Below are 7,500 nucleotides of genomic sequence, written 5' to 3'. Positions count from 1 at the left end.
TACCAAGTCATTGCCAAGCTATTAGGCCTAACATTAAAAGCTTTTACCCCCTGAGCCGTCTTGCCAGCCCAATTTTCAATTTGTGCAGGCCTGTGCCACTGTACCTGATTTTTTTGTTTTTCAGCCAGATTGTACTATGTAGCCTACCTGACTTGGAACTAGCAATCCAGCCTCCACCTACTGGGAGTCCACAAACCACCATGCCTGGCTCTTATTGTGTAACACCCCCACTTCTTTCTTGATCTGGGGAGCCAGGGTTTTGTCCATGCTAAAAAATTCTCAGCCACTAGTTGCTTTTTGAGATGTCTATATCTGTGCTTGTGTGTGTGTGTATGTATTCTCACACATTAAAATAGCTTTAAAATTTTTAGCATTAATGTCAGGAGCAAGGGCTCACATCACTTTAAAAGCAGAGGAGGCAGGGGGAACTGGAGAGATGGCTCAGTGGTTAAGAGCACTGACTGCTCTTCTGAGAGTCCTGAGTTCAATTCCCAGCAACTACATGGTGGCTCACAACCATCTGTAATGGGATCTGATGCTCTCTTCTGGAGTGTCTGAAGACAGTGACAGTGTACTCACATATATAAAATAAATAAATCTTAAAAAAAAAAAGTAGAGCCAGGAAGTCCAGCCTGGTCTACATAGTGAGTTCCAGGCCAGCCTAGACTACAAAACAAAACAAAACAAAACAAAAAATCAATCAAATAAATGAAATTCAAAAATAGTCATATTATATCAGTCATTTCTGTCAGTGGTAGGGATTGAACCTAGTGCCTCACTCCCAGACAATGTGTCCTCTGAGCTACAGCTGCAGCTACAGCCCAAATGTCACTGGTTTGTTTTGCTCTCTTAGCTTCGGCCTTACCTGGCACACATGCTAGGCAAGTACTCTGTCACTGACTGCCCCCCCCATTCCTTGAATCTTAAGAATTTTACTTCTACACAAAACACAATTTTATCATTTTATTTCTTTGTTTTAGTGGCAAATTAAAAAAAAGCAATGATATCTGTGGAATATACTTAGGAAAAAGTCATTAAATGTTTCAAATGCTGAATGTGGTGGCACGTGTGGTTAATCCCTGTCATGTTTGTACAAGGTTCTGGATTAAATCCCAGGAAAACACAGGTGCTAGGCAGGTGCATGCACACACACTCACACTCACGTACTTAAAGAACAAACACATATTTTAGCAGGGTATAGTAGTGCACGTCTGGATATTCAGGATTTCAGAGGATCAGGATTCAGGACCTCCTCAGATTTATAGGGAACATGATGTGAGCTTGTCTTCAAAAAATGATCAAAATGTCAAGGATACCACAGGAAGACATACAGAGTCAACTAACCTGGGCCCATGCTCACAGAGACTGAGCCACCAACCAAAGAGCATGCATAGGCTGGACCTGGTCCCCCCTGAGCATGTATAGCAGATGTGCAGCTTGGTCTTCATGTGGGCCCCCTAACAACTGGAGCCGGGGCTGTCTCAGACTCTGTTGCCTGTCATTGGATCCCTTTGCCCTAGCAGGACTGACTGACTGGTCAGGCCTCAGTGGGAGAGGAGGGGCTTAGTCTTGCTGTGCCAGGGTGGGTTGGTACCTATGGGGGGGTATGGAGGAGGAGGAGGTGTGAGGGTGGTACTGGAAGCAGAGGAGGGAGGGAGGGGGCTGCATCAGGACTTAAAGTGAGTAAATTAATTAATGAATTAATGAGAAAAAAATATCAAAACAGGAACAAAGCAATGACGGTTTGGAAAGTACTCTGGGTTTTCTAGTAAGTTCAAGTGAAAACTCTTTTGAAGGAAACAGGGAAAGCCAGGATCGATAGTATGAAACCTTTCATTCCAGAGGCAGAGGCAGAGGCAGAGGCAGACAGATTTCTCTGAGTCTAAGACCATCCTGGTCTACATACAGAGCTCTATCCAATGAGGCCCTGTTTCAGAAAGAAAGAGAAGGAAGAGAGAAGGGTGTGGGAAGGGCAAAGGAAAGGGAATGACTATAATTTTTTGTTTGTTTTTAGTAGACCAGGCTGGCCTCAAACTCCTGAGTTCTGGGACTAAAAGTGTGTTGCCACTGCCCAGCAAATGTACAAACGTAGTAAAATTTTTAAGAAAATTAGAACATTTTTATTTAAAAAATTATATATATATATGGTCCACCTTTAATCCCAGGACTTGGGGGAGGCTGGTGGGTCTCTGTGAGTTTGAGGCCAGCCTGGTCTACAGAGTGACGTCCAGGACAGCCAGGGCTGCACAGAGAAACTCTGCCTTAAAAAAACAAAAGGAGGGGAGGGGCAGACTAATGGAGACCCCATTAGCTGCCCTGTTTGGGGAAAGCTCTTGAGTAAGGGGCAGAGAAGTTCAACTCTATACGTGAGCTAGACTCCACCCTCCAGAGACAGTCTCAGGACCGTACAAGGTCTGGGACTGAAGAATCATATTCCTAAGTCCTGTGTGATGGAGACGCTGTCTGGCCTTCAGCTGCACGGTGTATGAGGGGCAGTCTCCTAGGCAGAAATCCTTAGCCCCACTTACCACGGCAGTGTGAACACACTCTAAGGAGTCGGTCAGCTCAGTTAGTGCCTGGTGGCTGATTTAGAGTCCAGGGCAGAGGATCCAACAGAACACCATGGTCATAACTGTCATGGGGTGGGGGTGGCATTTACTATGTGCCCTCTAGCCATCCTGTCTGTCTTACAACCTCAACATGTCCCTAAGGGCCCTCATGATCTTTTGCTCTGGCTCTGACAGGTCTTGCCTGGCCCGGCCACTGACCAGAGATTAGACAAGTGGATGGTTAATGCCACTGACGTCAAGCCTGGCTGGATGACCACTGGGAGCTGAGCCCTCCCATGGGCAGCAGCACGGTCCATGTGACCTGGGCTCATTAAACTGCTTCAGTGGCCAGAGAAGCTAGGGGCCAGATCTCAGAGGAAAGAGGGTAGTCATGCCAGACCTGCAGAAGCAGGCCTTGGCCGGGAAGCTACCAGCTCTAGGGGGCCAAGCTGGGGAAGACTAGATAAGAGGATTGCCTATGGTTGCCTCCATTCCTTTGCATTCTGTAGTGTGACATTCGACTCTGCTTATGCCCAAAGCGTAGCCTGAGCACTGAACAATGAATGAGTTTCAGGAACATGGCTTTGGGTCTTCTTCCACTCTGGAGTGTGAAACAAGATTCCCCTCCTCGGTGAACCCTTTAAGTCCCCAACTTGTTTCCTTAACAAATATCTCATCAGGGATGGAGAGATGGTTCAGCCGTTAAGAGCACTGACTGCTCTGCCAGAGGTCCTGAGTTCAAATCCCAGCAACCACATGGTGGCTCACAACCATCTGTAATGAGATCTGATGCCCTCTTCTAGTGTGTCTGAAAACAGCTACAGTGTACTTATATATAATAATAAACAAATCTTTTAAAAACAAAAACGATAAACAAGTATTTCACCTTATTACACAGTATACATAGCCTGGAATCTAGTAGTGTGACTTGTACAGTGTACCCGGCTTTCCCTGGAAAGTTCTTTCTCATCCAGCCTAGACATATTGCTTCCATCCCCTGGGCTGAGTCTGGTCCACAGGCTACTCCTCCAGTGGGATTTCATTCATTCATATTCTGATAGGTGTTTGTCATCTACATGTACTACGCAGAGCACATGAAGATGCTGTGGCTGGGACCGAGTGTGTTGGGGGGTTGATTGGGCAGCCAGGGCAAGACCTAGAAGAGCTAGTTCTTTGGCAATTTGGGCACCTTTGAATGCTAAAGGATGAATCAGAGGTTGCCAAGGACTTAGGACTGTGAGGATCTCAGGCTGGGGAAGCAAGGGCAGAGGCACAGAAGCATGAAATCTGGCATGTTCTAAATAACGGTAGGACCGCGTGTGGTTGGCCAGGCTGTGTCGGGAGTGGGCTGACCAGGAGCAGGTTGTGGTGTGTGTGTAAGGGAGGAGCCTGCAGATGTCCGTGGAATGCATGGATCTGAGAAGGACTAGGTTAGAGGTGAATATGGGGCATCAATCTTATAGAGGGTCTGGAGGAACTGTGTAGAATGGGGTATGAGAACAGCCTGCCCCACGGGAGGCTGGATAGGTAAGGGCTAAGGAAGAGGGAAGGGGGTGGCACTTAGGGGACCTTGGAAGGAGAGTCTGTAAAGATCCTAGGATTCTAAGCTCTATCCCACATGTCTGGCAGTCTTTTAGGCCTGTGCCTGAAATGTGGAAATCGAGGAATAGAGGCAAGGGTTAGCCTAACGCCACAAGTTATAAAGCTTTCCCCCTCCTGAAAAAGTTACCCCAACATGGCGGTTACAAGGATGGGCATTTTCTCAGACCTCTGGAAGAAGGTGCCTGGCCTCTCTCAGCGTCCTATCTGGGCTGTGCAGCTAATGCAGGCTGGGCTGGGAGATTCCGCAGGTGGTGAGGAAGGCCTCAGAGCTCTGTTTACCCTGGCAGGGGTCCAGGCCTAGCAACAGCAAACAACCGCCCTTCCCCCAGCTTAAACGTGATTGGCGCTACCCAGGGACCCCCTCATCACGCTAGCCTCCAGGCCTCCCACAGCAGCCCAGCACAGCCAGTCTCAGCCTGTTCCATTTGGACCAAGGACTCAGAGGTTCATATGCTGAGTGACCTTGAGCCTAGTCAGGACCCTCAGGAACTGCCCGTGGGGGCCACTACCTCTTGACAAATATCTCCTGTGGATATCCAAGGTGATTCTATCTCAGCCATTTTGTCCTCCCCGCTCCCCTCGGAGGGCTGGGACTGCAGGCACGTGCCACCCTACCAAGTTCCTCATGCTTTTTTAGAGGTTGGGAATCTAATGGCCCTTCACAACATGGTCAGTAAGCTCTGGTCTGGCAATTATGTCAGCCTCAGCTAAGGACGCAAATCTTTCCTTCCTGTCATCTAGCTACCGGAAAGGTAGGACTGGATGGCTTGTGTTCCTGGAGTTGTTGCCACCCCAGGGCCTTTTTCCTTAGTCCCTCAGCTCCTTGACCCTCCTAGACAGCATCTAGTGTCAGTTCACAGCTTATAGCTTTCTTTTTACCCCCCTTCTCTCTGGCCAGGGGGCAAGACAGCCCTTTTTTTCTGATACAGAGGGAAACTGAGGCACGCCTGGGCTTGGCTGTGGTGGTGCTATGAGTCAACAGGAAGGGAATCCAGGACTTCTAGATTTGAGGAGTCCCGACTCCCAGCCTGGGGCAGGAAAGGGATGAGACCTGGCCTCTGAAGGCATGCTTCAGAGCCTCAGGAAGTAGATATGACATCAGGAGGTAGACATGACAAGAGAGGTCCAGCTTGGAGAGGAACAGCAGAAGCCATGGGATTAATCGGATCAGAGCCAGTGGCTGAGAAACAAGGGGCACAGCTGTTTAAGAGTCGTCTCCAGCCCCTTTAGCCTGAAAGGTCAACACCTCCCGTAGCTCCCTACCCGACCACCTGCCTCTGAGCAGCAGAGCCCTAGCTGAGAAGCAGGTAGAGGTGGCACTGACTGCCAGCCAAGAATGAGCCCTCCCTAAAGTCTCTTTCTCATACGTTATTCCCCCACCCACCCACCCCTCGTTTCTGATGAGCAGGCTGACAGCCTTCACTCACTTTTAGAGTGGAGGGCATAGGAGCCAAAGGCTTAAAAAGAGACAATGCGATCTCCCCTTGTTGTCGCTGTCCCAGACAGACCATATTTGCTTCAGCCTCAGAGGTACTATCTCGGGTGAAGAAAAAACTGATCCAGATAGCCCCATCCATCCACCACTGCTAGCAAAGGCGACCCAGGCAAGGTAGAAAAGGCGTAAGTCTGAAAGCCGTCCATTCCAAGCCCTCCACTGAAGTTTAGCCTTGCTTAATAGGTATTCCTATTCCTTTTGATTGAAGATCTCTTCGGGATTTAGAGAAATGCAGGGCAGAATGTTTCAAGGGTTCAGGGCAGCATCAGTCCTCACAAAGATCTCTGCTTTGACCTGAACCATCGTCCCGATCCTTCAAGGCTCAAGCGACCCCTCCCCAATCAGGCTCTCCCACCTATAGGCTCCGAGGGCACCAAGGGCACCCGACTGCCCCTTTGAGGCAAGCCGGCCAGGCCCCCGCTCCTCCCCGGACCAGCCCCTCCTCCCTCGGGCAGCCAGGGATTGGCGGGCCGGGGGCGGGCCAGGGGCGGGGCCCAGCACCCTTCATCCCCTGCCGCCGCAGTTGCTGCTGCAGCCCTACGCTCAGCCTGAAGCAGAGCGGATCTCACCCTCTGGAACGGAGTGCTGAAGGTGCCCACCACGAGGCCAGGTACGGCCGGGGGTATAGAGCCACCAACCCAGGGGCGCTGGACGGGCTGGACCCATTATACCTCCCTCAGTCCATAGTGGGCTCTGGGTAGCTCTCCTTGTACCCCGAGACCCGGGCAGGCGTCCCAGCTTTCCGAGAATCAGAGTCTTGCGAGCTCCAGAGCACAGGTTTGTGAGCCTGCCGGTAGGCACCCAGCTCCAAGCTTGCGCCAGGGTGCGGGGAGGGGCACCTCGTCGATTCCGCGTCTTGGTAGAGCCAAGCAGGACAGAAGGGGACAGTAGCCCGGGGTCACATCCACAGGACACCTAGTTTGAGGCTCAAGAGACAGTGGACCGACTTCCCGAGTCAGAAACTGCGGGCACCAACTAAAGAATGGCCGGGAGTAGGCTCTGGAGCGCTGCCCCGACGGGCGCCTCAGAGGCAGATCCGCCGGCTGGCACGCCGGCAATCCGGGTATATTTATCCCGCTCTCTGGGCAGTTTGAGGGCAGATCTGGCCGGGACGCCTGAGGGGCCGCGGGGTACATGCTGGACCCAGAACCAGTGCCATTTGCAGTGGGGCCAGCGGGCACTGCCTGCTCTGGGTTCTCGTGGCTCTTTGGCCTGGGAGCCGGTGCAATGGGCGCTCCTGTCCACCTATGGGCCTGGCTGGCCGAGGTGTGAGAACTAGCCAGGGCCCAGGACTCAGTTTTCATGAGCCCGCCCCTGCTGGACTGGTCCCTTCCATTGGCTACAGCGAATGTGTGCCGTTTGTTTACATTAGAGAAGGTGGGGAAGAATGGGGCACATGAGAACTGCGCCCCAAGCCCAGCTCCCCCTCGCCACGTGACCTGAGACCTGAACCCAGGTCTGCCTTCCCCTGTGTGCGGAGGGAAGGGGTTTACATCAAAGGTTCTTGCACCCTGAGGAGTACCCCTCCTTTAGCCCAACAGTCCTGTTTTTCCCCCTTCTGCTTTCTCAGCGTCCCACCATTATATTCTCCCCTAAAAGAGATCCCTGGCACACAGTCTGGGACAGGGGCTTATTTTCCAGAAAAGAAGCCAGTCCCTTGGATCACTCGTTGTGTGATAGGGAGTTAGAAAGCTAGATAAATCCAAGCATAGTTCGATTTGGAAATAGAGAACATCTGCACAGCTGTGAGAACCTCCCTTAGGAAGCCCCGTGATGGGAGGGGTCAAGAATGCATGAGGCCATGCTGTGCCCGGCACGTTTTTTTGTTTTTTTTTTTGTTTTTTTTTTTTTTTT

At 51.1% G+C, this 7,500-nt stretch overlaps 1 protein-coding gene across 1 annotated transcript in view; it reads left to right on the top strand.

The window, feature by feature from the left end:
- The first annotated feature begins 6,087 nt into the window (after positions 1-6,087).
- The window catches only part of Slc38a3 (solute carrier family 38 member 3), a 16,161-nt gene continuing 14,748 nt past the window's right edge, over positions 6,088-7,500 (top strand). The window contains exon 1 of the mRNA XM_031345088.1: positions 6,088-6,256. The gene's annotated coding sequence lies outside the window, so the exon portion shown is untranslated. The remainder of the gene's footprint in view (positions 6,257-7,500) is intronic.

This window comes from Mastomys coucha, unplaced genomic scaffold (genome assembly GCF_008632895.1).
Source record: "Mastomys coucha isolate ucsf_1 unplaced genomic scaffold, UCSF_Mcou_1 pScaffold23, whole genome shotgun sequence".
Lineage (NCBI taxonomy): Eukaryota > Metazoa > Chordata > Mammalia > Rodentia > Muridae > Mastomys > Mastomys coucha.
The sequence above is the reverse complement of the archived record's forward strand: the minus strand, read 5'-3'. Positions and strand labels throughout refer to the sequence as shown.